General features: G+C 41.6%; 1 protein-coding gene across 4 annotated transcripts in view; it reads left to right on the forward strand.

Annotated features, from left to right (window-relative positions):
* The window catches only part of pkig (protein kinase (cAMP-dependent, catalytic) inhibitor gamma), a 48297-nt gene that overhangs the window by 18155 nt on the left and 10135 nt on the right, over nucleotides 1–20007 (forward strand). Inside the window, exon 1 of one of the 4 annotated variants that reach the window (XM_033627917.2) lies at nucleotides 1817–1967. The exons of 2 other annotated variants lie outside the window; for them this stretch is intronic. The gene's annotated coding sequence lies outside the window, so the exon portion shown is untranslated. Of the gene's footprint in view, nucleotides 1–1816; nucleotides 1968–12952; nucleotides 13106–20007 lie in introns of those variants that run through there. One more of the 4 variants, XM_033627919.2, reaches the window with a different exon arrangement.

The following is a 20007-nucleotide window of genomic DNA, read 5'->3' on the forward strand; positions in this document are numbered from 1 at the left end:
TTTACTAAACTTGGTAGATATGTAGAACAGGACGCCTCAAGGTGACTGGAGAAATTTAACTCTAATTGGCAACTGGGTGGCGCTATAACAACAGAAAAATGCTTCAAAATGGCTAAAATGCGACCGATCGCTGTGGCTCCCCCTGTGGACCAATGTTGTTGGTTTTTCTAATTTTTGGTATGACTAAGTCATGGTATGGTATGCTGTACATAATCACAGAAACTGTCAGTGTGTCATTCTGTCAGTCAGTCATTCTGTCTGTCCCACGATTTTCTACTCACTGACGTGGTTAATCTATGTGAAACTGCACATAGGCATTGAAGATTGGCATAGGTAGAAGGTGACAAAGCTACCAATGGATATGGACTAGTATTAATAATGAACAATGGACATAAAACAGGCAAGGAAAGGAAATTCAATATTAAAGGACAATTAAAAACAGTTTAAAACATGAATTAACTGATTCATAAAATCATAGAGTTGTAAAACTATAAATCATAAAATCAAGTCCGATTTCAAAGGAGTTGCAGCAGTGTGAAGCGTAAAAACAAAGAGTGTCAGACCTGTATCAGGAAGTCAGAGCTAGTTAAAGGCTAAGGTGAACAGATACATTTTAAGCTTTCTTTTAAAAGTATTTAGCGAGCTAGCTTCCCTGATATCTGTAGGTAGTGTGTTCCATATAGCTTTGGGGCATAACTGAAAAAGGGTGCATCCCTGATCTTCTTCTGGCTGTTTCTGGGAACCTCCAGTAAACCAGCAGCAGATGATCGCAGTGTTCTTGGAGGCAAATAGTTAACAAGGGAGTTAGCAGTGTAGCTCGGTCCCAGCCCATGTAGGGCTTTGTATACGAGGAGGAGGAGCTTATAATCAAGTCTAAATGTAACAGGAAGTCATTGCAGAGCAGCTCAGACTGGCCTGATGTGCTCTCTCCTCTTGGTTCTGGTTCATATCTGAGCTGCAGAGTTTTGAATGGACTAAATTCCATCACTGGCTGCAGTGCAGTTTTGCCACCTTCGTGTTTTTTTTTTGTTGTTGTTTGTAGCCTTCTCCCCCTCTGAAAATGTCATGAAACTCTATCCAGAATACCTAGATATTTGGGCAGTCCCTTTATTCCACATGTTGGGATTGAATTTATTTACCTTGGTTGGAGTTACATGTGCTGTCATTATCCACGCCACCTTCATGTTTTACTATATCGTTGGGTAGCCTGTGAATTTCACTGAGGGATCAATAGTTTTATCTTTATCCTTAATAATACATCATAATTTAAATGTTTATTATATTTTGTACTATCGATCTGAATATGCAAAGAGTTATCAGATAAATGCAGTAGAGTAAAAAAGGACAATATTTCTCTGAATAGTAGTAGAGGAGAGATATAGAGTATTAGAAAATGGAATTACTGAAGTAAAGTACCTCAGGAGTAAATGAACTTTACTTTCCGTCCGTGCATACGAGTGCCATCTCTGTCAGTATTTCATTTTCAGTCATAAAATCTGTTTTTCCCAACACATTTGTGTTTGTAACAACACTTCCTGTGAAGACTCTCGAGTATGATGAGACTCTAAACCAACAGTTTCGACACCATCCGGAGATTGAGATGTGAGACTGTTTTTTTTGTGGGGAGGGCAGAGAGGCAGGGTGGGGGGTGTAATCACGGTCTCATTTCAGAGTCCAGTCGAAGCACCTGCTCCTGACTCAGCTGTGAATCATGGGTGGTTGATGAGACTCAGTCACACACCCGTCCTGTTCCCACACAAACACACACAAACCAGGGGATTCCCTATAGCTGGAGGCAGGGCATGCTGCTACAGCACACTCATAGTCTCATATGTCTGGCTGTCTGGCCACTCGTCTCTGCTGCCTGTGAAAGTATCGATCGATCACAGCTTATTTGCAGTTTTTGGGCCGCAGGGACACTTGCACACACACAGGGGACACGGCGGTGTACATCCAACACCTCTCTGGTAATGTAACCTTCACTTACCTCCAAACACGGACATCTGATCCTTGTGTATATGGGATCCTTTTTCTGTGGTTCTTTATTGTGTCGTGTGATATTATGATGCTCTCACGCCTCAAGAACTGGTTTTGGTTGACCCAGCTGTTGCTAAGTGAGCTGTGCTAACAAAAGGGAACATAAAAGTATTACCCGTCTCTTCAGTGTTTATCACGCTCTCCTGCCATCTGTTTAACAGATGAGACGACTTAGTAGATTAAAAAAATCTGCCGTTTTGGGTTTCTAGTTTGAGCTGAGCGAGAGTCACGCAGAGGAGATCTGTGTGCTTTAATTAAAATATATTTATTTATTTATATATATGCATTTTAAAGCATTACATTCCAGCTGCAGTGACCAGTGTGGTTTGTGTTAAGTGGAAGTCATAAAGGACTTCCTGTGCAGAGGCTGGTCATGTGAACGGGATGTGGTCATCTGGGCGAAATCACTCAGTGACATCATTTGATATTTTCTTAAAGGAATAGGTTGACAGTTGACATGGATGATCTACAGTCTGATTAGAGACTCCAACTAAACTGTTTACATGGAAGCTAATTAAAGTGATCCAATAAGATGTGCAGTTACTTGCCCCAAAGCTTTTAATCAGAATATAAGAGAAAGATTTGAACTCTTGTTTTTCGGAGTAATTTTTTTTCAGTTTTTTCAGGGTATTTTTTTCTGTTTTTTGGTGGTAATTTTTTTGTTTTTCGTGGTAATTTTTTTGTTTTCCGGGGGGTTTTTTTTCTGTGGGGTTTTTTTTTTGTATTTTTTTCCCTGTTTTTCGTGGTAATTTTTTTCTGTTTTTCGGGGGGGGGGGGGGGGGGGGGGGGGGGGGGTGTTTCTGTGGGGGTTTTTTTGTGATGTTTTTTCTGTTTCTCGTGGTAATTTTTTTCTGTTTTTCGTGGTAATTTTTTTTCCTGAACAATAAGAGTAAGACACATAATTAGTTACACACAGGGTATGATAATCTAGCTATGTTTTCGACTGCATCCTTCTGTTGTTGGCCTATGGCTCGATGTAACAGGTTGTAACAACGTTAGCTGACAAACGTGTATGGGCATGATTTCAGTTGTCAGCTAACGTAAGTTTAAAAAGCATTCATGTCAAATGTCTTTTCTACCAAACTGTTTGGCTGCACTTTAACCTGTGTTTGATCTGTGTCAACACTGGATAATAATAATAAAAAGTTTTATGGCATTCATTCTACTATTATGTATTTATTTCTTAATATTTTACATAGAGTTTTAGGAGTTGAGACATACAACAATTTAATCCCAATGCCATCCATTTTTATTTTACGCAGTGGTATCGGATCGGTACTCGAAATCGGCAGATAGCTAAGGTTCAGGGATCGTAATCGATATCGGGAAGGAAAAAGTGGTATCGGTACATCTCTACTTACACCACCCCTCTAAAACCAATTGAAAAATTCCTTCCAATCAGGCCAGTCTCTTCAGATTGAGGCAAACGCATGACGCATTTTTATTTTGATTATTCGCAAAATACAAGCATCCATGTAAACACACCTATTGTGGGAAATACATTCATTTGCTTTCTTTGCTGTCATAAGATGAGAAGATTGAAACCACTCTTCACATCTTTGTGTGATTTGTTCCACCCATGCAGTTCCCATATTTTTTTAATCCAGATATTGTAAGTTGGAGGTTCAGGATTCAACCATCTAGTTGTGATACACGTAATCGCAGCCCCCAAGAGGATTTGTAATAGATATATTTTTGCCCTCCCCTCAAACCCTTAAGGGATTGCTATGAGGAGAATCACCCTTGGATCCTTTAGGATATTACGATGAAACACTGCTCACAGGGCATCTAACACATCCTTGATGACATGAGAGGATGGAAACCACTCAGCACATCTTTCTGTTCAACTTGAAGAGTCTTGTCGTCACAATGAGGCATACTAGCAACCATGGGTGATACCAGGAAGTCAGCGCACTCGACCAAGAAATAGTCCAATGTTCATCCACTGTTAGAATATTTAACTCTGACAAACAATTTCTTCAACTTATTACAATTTAATGGGTTGCTGGCAAATGATCTTCACATCATGACATGGAGGGGTTCAGTGTCTTTCCCAAGGACGTGTGGACAGGAGGAGATGAGGATCGAAGTGACAACCCTTTAATCAGTGAATGACTTGCTCTGCCTCCCGAGTGTGCCACTGAATACATATTTACAATACAATTAAAGGGGAAAACTTTTAACCAAAACATGACCTGTTGCACCAGATGGTTTGTTACACAGACCCATCTGAAAGCTGTCATCAGAAACTATTTAGAAAAGTGCAGTCACTTTCAGAAATACTTGGCAGGTTATTAGACGAACCATCTGTCTATCGTGGAAGCCAGTGGGAAGGAGAGCAAAAATATCTGTTCCATTGACAAATGCCTTCAGTGGTGTTCTCTGCTCTTCTTACAAAGAGAGAAATACTCTCCAGTTCTTATGCAGTCGATGCTATTGCAGCATCTATACTAACCTCTGTAGGAGCTGCCATTGTTCTTTTGAAAACAGTCACCCCTTTATGTTGTCTTCACCCACACTTAAACCACGCCTGTAGCAGCCATGTGATGCCATGGGGCCAAAAGACTTTTCCCCATAGACTAACATTGTCAAAGAGACGTCTGTAAATGCCTATGAGCATCACACCCCCAAGAAACGACTTGTTTTACTATTGGGATTTGATCCAGTCGATCCGATAACATTTCAAATGTCTGAAAGAGCCGCACGATTCCGCAAGTTTATCTCAGTTAAGTTAGCATAGGGCTAAACCAGAAGTTCACCATTCAGCGGGGCAAACTTAGCTGCTCGGCCACACTCGGCTGCTCTAATGCTGAGTTCATTCATGCGTATGGGAATATTTTAAATGAAATATTTCACAAAACATGCCACGTACCTGGCGAGCCAACATATTCATTTATATGTTGCCATGCAGTATTGGTCCTGTTTTTGTCCCAGTAATGTTCCAAGCTCATATTCCAAACTATTGGATGGTGAAAAACTGACAAAATTAGCCCCTCCCTCATGGCTGCAGGTGTTTCTATCAGGTTTCCTTCCATCTGTGAAGAAATTCACTTCCTTGCATTGATCAATAGGGGCATATTTAAAGATCTACAAACACCAGTCACAGACATCGGTGGAAACGAGCTGTAAGGGCTCATTTATGCCCATCGTTAGATATAGAGTATGGACAGAGCCTTTGGTCTGTACTCTACGTTCATTTTGTCTGTATTTGGACACGTTTTGTAAAAGCTTACAGATACAGATGAACCCTCTGGAGATTGCGGAGGCAATGTAGCATAGTTTAAGCAAGATGCCATCGTAGGAGACAAGTAAGAAGCTTAAATAATGGCAGAACGGAACGAACCGGTAATATATGATAATATATAGTGAAAAGAATTCTCCATCCACATGTTGGGGTATGGGCGGCGTGTAGTGGTTAGCACTGTCACCTCACAGCAAGAGGGTTCCTTGTTCAGTCCCAGGAGGGGGCCCTCTGTGCAGAGTTTGCATGTTCTTGCAGTTTCTCCAGGTACTCCGGCTTCCTCCCACAGTCCAAAGACATGCAGGTTAATTGGTGACTCTAAATTAGCTGTAGGTGTGAATGTGAGTGTGAATGGTTGTCTGTGTGTCAGCCCTGTGATAGTCTGGTGACCTGTCCAGGATGTACCCTGCCTCTCGCCCAATGTCAGCTGGGATAGGCTCCAGCCCCCCCGCGACCCCCAAGAGTATAAGCGGTTACGAAAATGTATGGATGTTGGGGTGTATAAAATGCCCGCACAGACCTCTGTTTAAAGGTACAGTATTACCTCCTTTATAACTGTCTCCTCGTTCGTTGTTGTGTGAAACTTTTGACTGCCCTCTAGTGCCATCTATTGGCTGTACCTACACTATGAGGGCAGTGATGTTTACAGCATTTGAAACAGGTGTCTGTTTTCTATGTAAAGGGAGTATGGATGAACCTTAAGTCTCTAATGCGCCTGCTTTGTGGGCCCCACATTGCAAAAGATCTGTGTAATGTCATACCGCGGATATTGAGCCTTTTTTTTTGGCCTCATGTGCAACTGAGCAACTTTCATAGGAATGAACGGAGGCCAGCCTCTAATGCTGTGTCCAGTTCTCTTTATACATCCATAGTAGCTGCCAGTAGCTCCACACTCACTGATTGGTCACAACCACTGCTGGTATTTGTTTTTCCCCAAAAGTAGGTTGAAACGGTACAGTTGCAATATTGACATTGTGCAAAATTCCCGAGCTTAACTTCCCTTGCAGTACAAATCAGATTACATCATACCGTTGGCGACTGACATCCATGCTCTGGCTGTTCCCTTCTCCTTCATGCTCATAATGTTCCAACATAAATCCATTACTCAAACAAATATGCAGCTTGACATTTATCAGGTACAACGGAAAAATACACACGTGATAGTCGGCACATTATTGTCAAGTGGTGCTTTCATATCTCATCGGCCTTTCAGTGGAATCTGCTTTATCTTCCGCCCATCTTCTGTCTGCTTTTCCCGAAGGTCCCATCCTCTGTATTACCGCTCGCTATCTGTATGTCTCCTCTAGGTCTCATTATTCACAGACACATCATTGAATACCTGTGTGCACAACACAACTGTATGAAGCCATAAAAGCCCGAAATCCCTCTAAATTTGTTACTGACACCCAAGAGTTGGATGTCCCACTGTTTAACATCGGTATTTTCTTTTTTATTGGTGGCCATTAAAACTCCTGTAGTTTCCTTCAGTCTCGTACATAATGTTTAGCCTGGTGTTAAAAAAGTGAAAATGATGTTTGTTTTTAATCACAATAAGAGATAAAGAATACTATTTCCTCCAATTAAAAACCCATCCACAATGTTTTAAGAGCTGAACTCAACAGCACAGCAGCTGTGAACTAATCCAGGGTGAAATCAAGTTGGCTTTATTTCATTCATAACTGTGGGGTGATATCTTGCTGTAGTAAGTCAGCTGACTTTAACAGCAGCTCACTTGCCACATTGATCCTGCTAACCTGGAGAACAAAGTCAAGAGGACCTTCTGTACAGACACTTAACCACACAGGTTGCCTGTAAAGTTTATAATTGATTTTCTGACCACTGAGGCTCACGTTGCTTTAGTACCTCGTTGCATCTCTGACCTTCTTTAATTCCCACGAGCTGAAGCTTCTCAGGCAGCGAGCAGATAGACGATCCTGGTTTTGTAAAATCATCAAGACGCTGTGAAATATGTCATCCTTTGTTTTATTAACCTTTTATTTTGTATTGTTAACTTTGATTCAATACCTTGAGAAATATCGATATTCAGTACTATTTTTGATACTAAAATTGACATTAAGGGTACAAAATTCAAAATTTTTATACAAAGTTAATAATTAAATGTAACAATAACAAGATATTGACAATGAAAAACTTTTATTTTTGGCAGAATGACTAACTGACATAGCGAGAAAGTGTAGCTGGCAAGGAAAATGAGTAACCTTTTTAAATATTAAAAATCAATGCATATCGCTAAATCAATATTTTTGACAGTACTACTTTGTATAGATTGATTTCCATCTTCATGCTGCACATTGTAACAGTTAGCTAATTTATAGTTTAAAGACAGCAAATTAAAGGCAAGAATTTTAATACTTTAGTAAGCAAAAATCACCGGTTCCAGTTTATGGATGTCAATGTTTTCTGATTTTCTTTGTCTTCTCTGACAGTAAACTAAATATCTTTTGAATTTGGATGGTTGCTATGAACTCAGGGAAGTCATAATTGTTTTTTTGTTTTGTTTTGCTGCAGACATTTTATAGATTTATCAATTAATTGAGAAAATAATCTATAGATTAATTGATAATGGAAGATAATCAGTAGTTACAGCCCTGCTGCAAGCAATTAGTTATTGTCAGATTTTATAATGGCATTTTTATCACCATCTGGTTTTGGTTTCTTTTTTCCCCCGTACTGTCTGTGCCGTGAAGCACATTGTAAAATAAAAGGAGTAGTAGTTATAGTAAGACATTATTCATTCTTCAGTCAAATGTGTAAAAAGGTCTTTGTTCATTTTCATCCATATTTTTCAGGACTTTGTAGCTTCATTGTTTCCTATATTTTCATTGTGCTTCCTCAAAAGTTAAACGGCTTGATTATCAGTTTGATCAGTTAGGTGGAGCTGATATGATTAGTCTTACATTAGCAAATTAATTGGCAACTACTTTGATAAGCAGTCATCATTTCAGTCTTTTTCATGCCTCCATGTCTGTGACAGCTGTGGCCTGAGGCATCGTGTTTGCGAGTTGTCCGTACATACGTCCTATTCTCGTTAATGTAATATCTGAGGACCACCTTAAAGCTCGGTACACACCGTGCCATTTTGGGCTGTCCGAGATGAAAGATGACCAACAAGAAAGAAACATGGCGATATCTTTGGTCGTGGCTCTAAAATGGTGGCTCTACGTCGCACAGTGAGAGAGGTTCAAGGATGGCTGTTGCCATGGTCTTGCGATCAAAGACAGCCTGGGATAAAATTCTGACGGTGTCAGACATTTCGAATGACGATATCATTGTGTGAGACCTACGTCTACTAACCAACCAATAGAAAGGCAGCATGAAATGACACACTGGTGCTAAACCCAATCAAACAGCAGGATAGCAGCTTGTCATGGAGGCAAAACACGCTACAAGAAATGTGTGTGATTCCAGCAAAGAGGAAAACCTTGTGGAGTTGTGGCAACAGAAGCCTTGCCTGTATGATGTGTTCTCCAGCTCTTGTCATCATTGCGTAAAGACGAATGAAGCACGGAAGGAAAAAGTGGCGGATTTGCAGCTGCCAAATGAGCAACCTAGCAGCTAGCAAACACACACACAGATACTGTGACCCTCTGTGTTGTGCTCCACAGTTGGAGAACTAATAACCCGTGCAGCATCCTTGCGCACTCAGTATGGGAAGCTATTGCATTGTACGTTGTTGCCTGTGATTCAGTAGGCGCTGTCATCGTACAGTCTGCATACATCAAACTTGATGTCGTACCAAAGTTTACTAGATCCATGTGGCACAGTTTAGCTGCACCAAACTTATAAGACTGCTAAAATCTCACAGTCTGTAGGAGGATTAAGGGAATTTTGGCACAAACGTCCACACACAAAGATGAACTCATTGGACTTTGGTGATCAAACAAGTTTCTGGCCATGAATCAAGAATCCATATGCTAATTTTTACAAAATTCAACACAAATGTCCAAAAGGATAAAATGAAGTGATTACAGTTTATATCCAAAAGGTCAACTTTAACATCATAATGTTCTGCCAAAATACTTTTCTGGCCATTGCTGGTCATATGTCAGGAATAGAAGGGAAGACATTTGGTCAGGTACTGAAATGGTGACACTAATCTTGGGTGTCCACCCTGAAACCGTGCTGATTGTAAAGATCTTTTGGTCTGCTGGGTTGAAAATGTGCGCGAAACATCAATGTTTTGCCAAAAATACACTTATTATTTTTTAATTAATTCCTTTTAAGTCCTCACTACATATGTAAAGATACTGGACAGACTTATGGATGTTAACTGCTACTTGACAGGTTGGCAGAGGTGTACAACCACAAGGGAGTGATTCTGGTTTGCAAAAATCCTCTGCTTCCAGCTTCTTCAACATCAGGATTTTTCTGTTTCAGTGTAATTAAATATATTTGACTTTTTGTTGGGACAAAACAGACCACTGAAAGACTTCACATCGGGCCTTGGGAAATAGTTTCTCTTATGTCATTTTTCAAACTAAACAACAAATAGATTGATGGAGAAAAAAGGCCAAAGATGATTTGATGATGGCAGTTTTGATCTCAGCATGCCAGCAGTCAACATCAGAAAGCCTTTGTCACTTTTTGGACAACTCTTGTTGGAGCATCGCCATCCATATGCATCTTTTTGTCCACCACTCATCTCTCGTGAGAGACAAATGCTGGGAATTGATCTCTGAAGTGCTGCGAGTTGTTAAGTGGGGAAGACGAGTCTGATGCTCCTCTGTGTGCCTGCCGAGATCATCTGTCCAAGCTTGATTGATTTTTGATTTGGCTGTAGCTTTCTGAAGAAGCAGCCTTTTGCCCGGGCCCTTTTGTTTTATTCATTAGCTCACTGAAGACTTTTCCACGCAGCAGCTGATGCTAATAGCCTCGGTCAGGCTTCTTATCTCCTTTCCCTCGGCTGATTCATAATGCCTTCAGGCGCAGGAGCTCAGTACGCTCATTTAGGATGGCAATTATGTGAGAGTGGCAGTGATCATCCTCGGTATCTCCGCTCGGTGAGAAGGAGATAGGAAATTGCATTGAGTATCCAGTGTTACCAGTGATAATTTTGCATGTCAGACAGAGAAGATGGAGACTTCTACTGTGACTTAAAGGTTCAGTGCGTAGGAATTAGGGGGTTGTATCGACTGAAATATCTAATATGGGGTATGTTTCCTCAAGTGTATAATTAAAATCATGGGCGGATATTGTGATGGTGAGCCCCTGGGTACAGATATGCACCGTCACCTCTCCTTTATAAGAGCACAAACTACAGACTCTGTGGTGGATTTCCTTCTGTGGCCTCTGCGTCTGAAGTAGTTTTGTGTCTTTTTTTATCATTGTAATGTGTGGTTGTGGTTCTTTTGCTTCTTTTTGTAATTATTTTTGTCTCTTTGCAGTTCCTTTCCATCTCTTTGTGGTCATTTTGAGTATCTTCCTGGTCAGTATATGTTTATTTGAGTGACATTTTGCAGGTGAAGGCCAAAGGAGCCCCTCGGCCTGTGCCCAGTAGGCCCATCCAGTAATCCATCCATCATTCAAACAAGTTGTTTATATCTACGTAGGAAGCAGGTTCTTGTCACGTTGCCCTGCTAGGTTTCTACAGTAGCTCAGAGCAGACAAATCAAACACTGGCACTAGATAGGGCTAGTTGCATTTTCACATTGGCAACTGCAGTATGCAGTCCCTTTTGCAACCAGAGTGTCGGATAAAGACTAATTTTTGTAACATGAAACTGCTTATTCAGTGTTTTTACCGGTTTTAATCACCTGGTCTGTTTGTTTCGGAGAGGGAGAGACCTCTGCAGATGATTCGGCTCCACATACAAATGTCCTGAACGTCGCAGGGCTTGACGCTAACTTTTTTCCCAAGGAGCACATGTGCTCCTAAGTTGAAAAAGTAAGGAGCGCACAAAGAACTTTAGGGGCCCAATGTAAATTGATCAAATAATGTGTTTTCCGTAATAAACATGATGCAAATAGACATTTACAAGCAAAATTATTTAATGAATTTGTATACAAAATGTACAGAAAGGTAAAATCATCAAGTTTTGAAAAAGTATTGCAATTTAATTTTGTCTTTAATGTTATTATCTTATATATATTATCTTTGCAATATGATTATCTTATATAATGTTATTACTATCCTAAAACATTCTCCAGGTCCTCTGAAACTCTGCAGGACTTATTTCCACCCTGCCCAGCAGTGGTACCGTGGCAAACGGTCCCTAACTGCGGGGAGAACGGAGCAGGCTTTCCCGGAGGTCCGCCGCTTTTCCCGGTCCCTCGTCTCCGTCACACTTTGACTTATTTCCACCCAGCCGACAGCCTGGCCGTGGAGAACGGTCCCTAACTGCGGGGAGAACAGAGCAGGCTTCCCCGGAGGTCTGCTGCTTAACCCGGTCCCTCTCCTCCACACTTTGACTTATTTCCACGCTGCCGACAGTGGGACTTATATTTATTGTGCCGACAGTGGCTTTGAAAACCACCCATAACCGTGTCACATGGGGAAGAGGGAAGAGGGAAGAGTGAAGGCGGCTGGAGTTCCTCCAACATTTGTGGTTAGATTATCATATGTTTTTATTGACAAAAATATAGGCTGCTTCGGCAGATTTTTTTATGCGCACATGTGCCCCTAAATATATTTTACAGTTCGCACACACCTATTTTTAGTCACAAATGCGAGTGAAACACTCGCACTGTCGAGCCCTGGTCTGGATTGTAAGTAATCAGAGAAAAAGGTGAGCACACATGAGCAGGTGCTAGGCTAACTGCCCATCTCCGATATGCCAAACAGTTACGCAGAAACACCAATTTGTAATGTGAAACTGCCTTGTTTAGTGTTTTTACGGGTTTGAATCACTGGCTTTGTTTGTGTTGGAGAGGAAGAGAGTTCTGCGGATGATTGGGTCATGATAAAAAACCCCTGAAGATCTGGATCACATAGCAGGTGCTGGGCGAGTGGCCTGTCTGCGAAGTGCCAAACAGGGAAAGAGAAACACTGATTTGTAACTGCTTTATTCAGTGTTTCTATCAGTTTAAATCACAGGGTCCGTTTTTTTTTTGGAGAGGAAAAAACCTCTGCTGATAATTTAGCTCCCTGTAAAAACCTCCCGATTGATGAACACTGAAGGAATTCTAATCAGGAGAAGTTTCAGCTGGTTGAAATCTTAAATCCTCACCACTAGACGACACTAAATCTCCCTAAATCGTACACACTATTACGTCGTACCTTTAATAGTAAGCTTGAGTCCCTGAGTGAGAGCAAGGTGGTAATTACCTTCTGTTTAGTGGAAGACATTTGTGCGTGCTTGTCCCCTCAGCAGGGAAAGTGTCCAGTGTAAATGGCTGACGTGCTGAAGAGCAAAAGCTAGCTGTTTGGCAAGTAGCAGTTTTCACTTCACCAGGGGAAATAAGGCCTTCACACCCAAGCCCCGGGTCCCATCAGAACAGGAAGGATATAGGGCAAATACATACACCAGAGTTGAATGGACAGGGCTTTTATTTATTTATGAGAAGGAGACCGGAGAGAAACAACAATGCTAATCCCGACGAGGAAATACAGCTCCCCTGCGTTTGAAGTGGGCTCGCTGTCAGGCGAGCAGCTGCTGACATCATGTGAACAGACAGTGCCCAGACCACATTTATTGGGGGCTGAGAGGAGGCGAGCAGGAGGGCAGAAAGAGCTGAGGCACACCAGTGTTATGGTCCTCTCGCTGTGTAACACTTAGCACTGGAGGGTAAATGGATACAGAGGGATTTGTCTGAAGGAGTTTGGCTTTGCGGGCACCCCAGAGCAGAAGAGGCAACTCTGATTACTTTGGTAAGATAAGAGGGTTTGTTGTTAACTTCTTTATCTGTGAGTTATCTTTTCATTTATTGTTCGACCACGAGATCTGAAACAGCCGAGAGTTGCTGAGTGTCTGTTTTGCACTGCAAGTTGATGAAGACGGCGTTTCTTTCATTAAGAAGCAGGACGGTTTGTAGCATTTTATTAGACCTTAATTCGATTAGTAGAGTGACAGAAATGAATAAACAACCATTTAGATAGTTGGTTAAACACCTGAGTCGTATTTCAAGCAGAAATACTGAACATACTCTGGTTACATCCTCTCAAATGTGAGGATTTGATAGTTCCCTCTGTCTTATATCATTGTAAATTGAATATCTTTGGAGGTTGGACTGTTATTCCAACTAAACAAGACATCTGAAGACATCACCTGGGACTCTAGGAAAATGTGGTGGGCATGTTTTAGGGCTGCCACTAATGATTATTGTCATTAGCGATTACTATCTTTATTAAATGATCATTTTGTCAAAAAAAATGTCAGAAAAAAGGTGAAAAATACCTGTTTAAAGCTCAAGGTGACGTCTTTGAATGTCTTCTTTTTCTAATCAAAAGTCTAAAACCAATAGATATTTAGTTTATTATCATGTTTGACAACCATAGACTATGTGAAATAATACCCGTAACTACTGTGACATGATGCAACCGAAGTGCATATTCAACAGATTCAGTGTGGACACAGAGATGCTTGCTTGCCTGCTGTTAAGACACGGTGTTAGGCCAGCAGATTCTCAGAGGAATAATTGGAGAGATTTAAATATGTTTAAATAGATTGTATTGGTCAAAAACTGGAAAGCAGAAACTCCAGATGCTGAGGACTGAGGTGCTTGTTGTGGGGAGGGAGACAGAGAGAGGAGAAGGTGGAAGGTGGACTATTGCACAGTGTTTCTGTAAGTTATTAATAACATACACTGCTTTGACACTTAATGACCAGCCTGCCAGAAAACTGCAGATTTTCTAACAAGCTTATCTGAACCGCCTCACCGTTGATTGGCGCAGGGTCCTGTAGATTGTGGGTCGACCCGGCCATTTGAGGGCCATTTGGTTCTTCCATGTTGGCTTCATTTCTCAGCCCTTAAGATTAAGTCGTCACATTTGAAGAGCTGAAACCATCAAATGTTTGCTTAAAAATAACTAGAATGATTATTTGATTGTTATTTACATACTTTTAATTTTATTTTATGTATTTTTTTTTTTTTTTTTTTTACAATTTTTCAATACTTTATAGACCAAATGATGAATCAAGAAATTAGATGACGGATTAATTCACAATGAAAATAATTCTCAGTTGCATACTTTTTGATTTTCGTCAGCTTGATCTCGTCACACTTAAAGGCAGGTCATTAAGTATTTGTGGTTCAAAAAGGCCAGTGGAAACTTTAGTTGCTAGTAGAAGCGTGGAGGCTTTTTGCCTCGTCAATAAATGCGTCACAATTAGTTGACTTGAAATTGGTTGTGTAGACGGGCCTAATGGACGTCCAAATCAGCAAAGAAGCCAGTCTTTGTGTGGGTTATTGCAGATAATGTGAGTTTATTACACACATATCAGGCTTAAAAGGCTCCGGTGGGACAGAAGTGAGCCTGCCTCTCTAATGGGCCCAGTGTAAGTGGCTATGCTGACTCATATTCCCCCAGTGATCTCAAAGGCTTTTGTTCCTAATATCTGCATGCCAAAACCTCTCCTGTTACATGTCACCTCCCCCAGTGTGGTCACTTCATATTCAAACCTGTCGTATGTAACAGCTGTTGTGCAGCTGTGCTTTCATTCACAATGAGGTTATCGTGCTTTTTGTGTCGAAACGACAATGCAGCTTTCTCTCAGAACAGAGGAATTACCAGAATTTGAATTAGTTCCTCAAATAACTTTTGTAGAGAGAATCCCCTCGTTGGAAACAATCCACACATACAGTGCAGAGCAGGAAGGAGAAGAGGGGAAAGAGAGCGAGGCGAGTTCAGCTCATGAGCTGAGCTGCAGCAATTTCCCTTTGAGGATTGAGTTGTTATTGTCTCGGGTGAAAATACACACCTGTGACATTTGTCTTGTGGTAGTGTTTCCAGCTGCAGCTGTGTCAAGTTTCCCTGTGTATGCACGCCCTGGCCTTTTCACATAAAGACGGCCTTTTTGTTTAACTAGGACACACACATAAAGAGAGCTGTAAGTCATAATTTCCTGGAATGTGGTGTGAGATACTGTCGAGATTTAAATTATGCAAGGCCAGCATCACATGTGTGTAATAGGTCAACTATATTACACTTACAATGTGACTTTAAGAGGACATGTACATGTATGTTGTCCAGAAAGAAACATGATATTAAAGCAACAATTTTGAGAATTGAGAAATCATTTAAGTCATTTTTCAGGAAAAAATCCATAATATTTGCAGCCTTCAGCTTTTCAAATGTGACAATTTTGCTGCTATAGTATTCTCTGTAGGTCATTGTAAAATTGATATATTCTAGTTTTGGACTGTTGGTTGGATAAAAGAAAACATTTGAAAATGTCCAGCCTGGACATTTTTTCACCATGTTAATAGTTAACCGTTAATCGGTTTGACTTGACTTACTTGACTTAAACCCTTTTGCTCTTTGGGGAGCATAGGTCATTCTAGAACTTCCTCCAGAGTTCTTCTCTGTTTCCTTCCAGGATGTTCTTGTTTCCTTGAGTTCCGCCTCGACAGACCTTTTCCAGCTGTTTCTTGGTCTTCCTGGCTTTCTTTTCCCTTGTGGGTTCCCTGTTAAGGCCTATCTGGTCATGTTGGAGGATGGTTTTCTCAAGGTGTGCCCGATCCAGCCCCATTTCCTGCGTTTGACTTGGGTTTCAGTTTGTTCTTGTTGTGTGGTTTGCCAGAGCTCTTCGTTTGCGATGGTGTTGGTCAGTAAATTCCCAGGATGTGTCTTAAGCATAATCGGTTTACTGTTAAGAAAATTGTTGGTCTATCAGTTAATTTTGCAGCTCTTTAGTTTACTGCACTGCGCACCACCCATGGATGTATAAAGAGTAATGGATACAGTATTTGCGGTGGTGCCCAATTTATTCCTATGGCACATGAAGCCAAATTGGTTCAACAGTTCAGATGACCGAGCACTGCTTCCGCAATATACGGCCCATAGAGCAGGTGCACTTGAGACTTCTGCTGGCTACTCCCACTTTATCGCTCAGTTAACTTGAGATGGGTTAAAAAGATTTAATCTTGCGGCTCTTCTAGACTTAACAAATGTTATCGGACCAAATGGAAACAAATCCTGCTGATGTTTCTTTTGCCATGTAAGTCAATGGGAAAAAGTCTTAAGGGGCTGCAGAGCATCACATGACAAACCCAGTTCCATTGTTTGACCTCTACAAAAATTGGCTTCAAAGCTAGGCACTCTTCCTTGGGGCCTGGCACCACCCAGGTCTAGTGGCTAGCGGCACTGCTCATTCTGCGATTAACTCTAGTCACACCAACCCAACCCAACAGCATTACTGTGGAGATATTGTGTCCACCCTATGGTCTCACACCTGGGTTGCCCTGCTGAGTAAGTGGCTCAGTTTTGAGCTGCAAAGCCCCTTCACTGTTAGCACTGTTAGCAGTGTCAGCACGGCTAGTGGTGCTGACATAGTTAACAGCGCCAAAGTTGTTTTGCAGCTCACAATTGAGCCACTAACTCATCTGGGCAACCTGGGGGGAGACTGGAGGGTGGGCACAATGTTACCGAAGCAACATCACCCTGGTTACTAGTAGTAAATATGAATGAGTGGCGCCGTCCGAGGCTTGCTTACCAGTGGAGACGCCAGGGTGGGCAGTCGGCACCATGTTTCCAAGTGTTAATGTGGCTATCCAGCTGTCTGTCAGCAAAGGCAACAGAAAATACATTAAAGGCAAAACATTACATCACTAAACATTAAAATTTCACCACCTCTTAATCGATAGCACTTTGAAATGTGGTGCTAAAGCTCACTGAGTCATTGGAGCGCCAGACAAATAGGAAAGGCTTCTTGTATTTCACGTCATCTTGCCTTTTATTCTTAAAAATCAGCTGGTTAGTCACCAGTTAATCGGGCTATCAAAAGCAAAGTAAAGCCATTCTGACATCCCAAGTAAAGACTAAACAATTCATTGCAACCCTAGATGGAGTTTATGATTATTCTTTTATTCAGCTCAATAAACAACAGCTGCAATCAGCTCAGTCACACAGAAGGTCATCAGTGTCTTTTACTCATCGGCTGCCTCCAAGTCACTTTACATAATCATTTGCATCATACAAATCACAGCAGGTTAACAACAACAATCTGCACAGCTTCAGTCAGTCAGCCAGCGCTAAAAACAAAAACAAGTTCATCATCCTGGTGTGCTCTGTGGATATCTGAGGGATAAAGTCATTTCAAAGTGCAGCGCCATTAAACAGCTTCTACCACAGCTGAGACCAGACAAAGACAGACAAGAGTGTAAACACGTGCCGGAGAGCAGGAGGCAGAACATCCTCATCACCACCATCATCACCATCATCCCTCCATGGAAACCTGTTAATGATCTCATGGTAGGATCTGATCCACATGCACAGGCAAGCCGACTAATTAAACAAACAAATGGCAATTAGACGGAGGTCCCATAACAACTGGGCCAGTGGAGTAGAAAAAGGCAAACAGGCCATTTCATTGCTGCACTGGATACACAGTCAGAGCTAGCTGTTTGTTGTCAAAGATAGATCTAATGAAATATTCAGTCTGTAGAAAATGCATTGATTGTGTATCACAGGAGGTCAACTTAAAGGGATAGGTTGATATTTTGGAAAATATGCTGTTTTGCCCAGAGTTAGGCTGCTTTCAGACCTATAGTTGTCTCCTTTGGTCTGAATCAGGGACTAATTTTTTTAGACATTTGCATAATTACCTAGAGATGGTTCGTGTTCTCACGGCAGCATTTACAAGCGAACCAGATAAAATGTCTGCACGAGAAAGCTGCTCTTGATTGGTCAGAATTTCCATGCAGGAAAAATCCAGGAAGTAAACAAACACTTGCAAGATAAATGTGACACTTTCTAATGTCACAATGGAGGGACAACTACGCAGGTTGATTTTAGCGCTGCTCATCGTGGACTATATTGCTGTCATTGTTCATTTTAGTCAAACCATACAGTTTGAAAACGAGGCGCGGCTCCAACTAGAAAACAATGTTTTGATGCATTGGATGTGCTGAATGTGCATATTAAGGCAGTGCAGGAGGAGGTGCACATTAATAATCCTCCAGGACTGTAACATGCTCATGTTTAACCCAAACAATGTGTCATGTGACTGCAGTTGGTTCAGATCCAGGTCGGAACACCTTCTCACCACAAACCAACCGCACCAGAGTTCGTTTGTAACCGGACTGAGACCACCTCTTCAAGAAGGTCTCGGTCTGGTTGTTCTGGTGAGTGTGATTGCTGTCACACCTGCCCAAATGAACCATACTTAGGGGGCAAACAAACTTGAGTTCAATAGAACCACCGTAAAGTTTTCGCAGGCCTCTGTTTACTAACCTGTTCTCCAGCTGTTTTCCCGTGCTTTAAAAACCTTTGTACACATGCTAATTTTAATGGAAAAGGGGTATAATGATTGGTTAGGGGAAATTGAATGCCCCTCCTCCACAAACATAGGTAGGAGTGGACACAATGTCGGACTAAAAGTGGAACCAGGAGTGTAACAAGTTAAAAATTCTGTCTGATATCAGATAAGGCCTGGCTCTGCATCTCCAGATAAACTCACAGACACATTACATCATCGCTTCAAGTTTATCACCTTTAAAAGCTCTGAAGAGATTTTTTCTTTTCCACAATGGATTAATCTTTTGGGCTGTAAAATAGGGGACAGTGTCCCCCATACTTCCCCACACCCTGAGGTGGCGTCTGCACATATCTAGATATGCCTGACCAACGGTCTCAAACCGAAATATTTTCAGTTTCCAGTGATATAAAACAGAGAAAAGCAACTGCGGTTGTTTTTATATAAACTTGATTTGATTTAAAGTTTACCACAAATGTACATGATTCTTTCCAGTGGTTTTAAAAAGAACAAATAAGATAAACTGTGTGGTTATGAACATGATCGCCCCATCTTAACACTAATGTTTGAACTAAAGGTGAAGGAAAAGGTAGTAGTGAAGGTGTAATTATGAACCTGTGAGACGTTGGCCTCCCGCTGTGATTTGTCTCATTAATGACTGTTCAGCCTGCCTATCTCAATGACAGTCTATCAGAGGATCACACCACCGTCCGTCTGCAGTCGGGAATACAGAGTGGCTCTTGTGTTTAGTAGACGCACTCGGAGAAACGCCAGCAGCCCGGAACTCAATGACATTTCCTGAGGTAGCGCTCTTACCTACAGGGGCTTAAAGTTTGCCCTTCACTGCAATTTTCATATTCCCAAACAGCATTGGCCGACGTCTTTGTGGCTCGTGACCTCTCAGGGAATGACCCTGGGTTGCTTCCTGTTTGGCATGGCGCTCACATACTGTACATATAAGAGAAAGAAAACAATTGTGGGACCTTCTTTGAATGATACTAAAAGAATGTGCGTGAAAGGGTTTGGGAACAGACTGGCCCAGGGTCAGCGTGTTGCTGCCGTGTCTGCCAGCTCGTTTTTATTCCTCTCTCATTCTTTCTCTGGGTTCCCTTCGAGACTCCAACCCCCTCATGCTTCTTAAAGATTCACAGCCGCTCAGCTGTTCTGTCGTGTTACATGCTTTATCAGAGGGTGTGTGTGTGTAGCGGTAATGTAGTCAGTTATGCTGCTCATACACAGCAGTGAGGTCTGATCTGTAGCTGTAGGAGAGGAACAGCTGTGACGACGTTTACACTCTGATGCAGTGTGTTTGGGTTTCTTTCTCCTTTTCTTTGCATCGGAGGACGACGTCCTACTG

Source organism: Epinephelus lanceolatus, chromosome 8 (genome assembly GCF_041903045.1).
Source record: "Epinephelus lanceolatus isolate andai-2023 chromosome 8, ASM4190304v1, whole genome shotgun sequence".
Lineage (NCBI taxonomy): Eukaryota > Metazoa > Chordata > Actinopteri > Perciformes > Serranidae > Epinephelus > Epinephelus lanceolatus.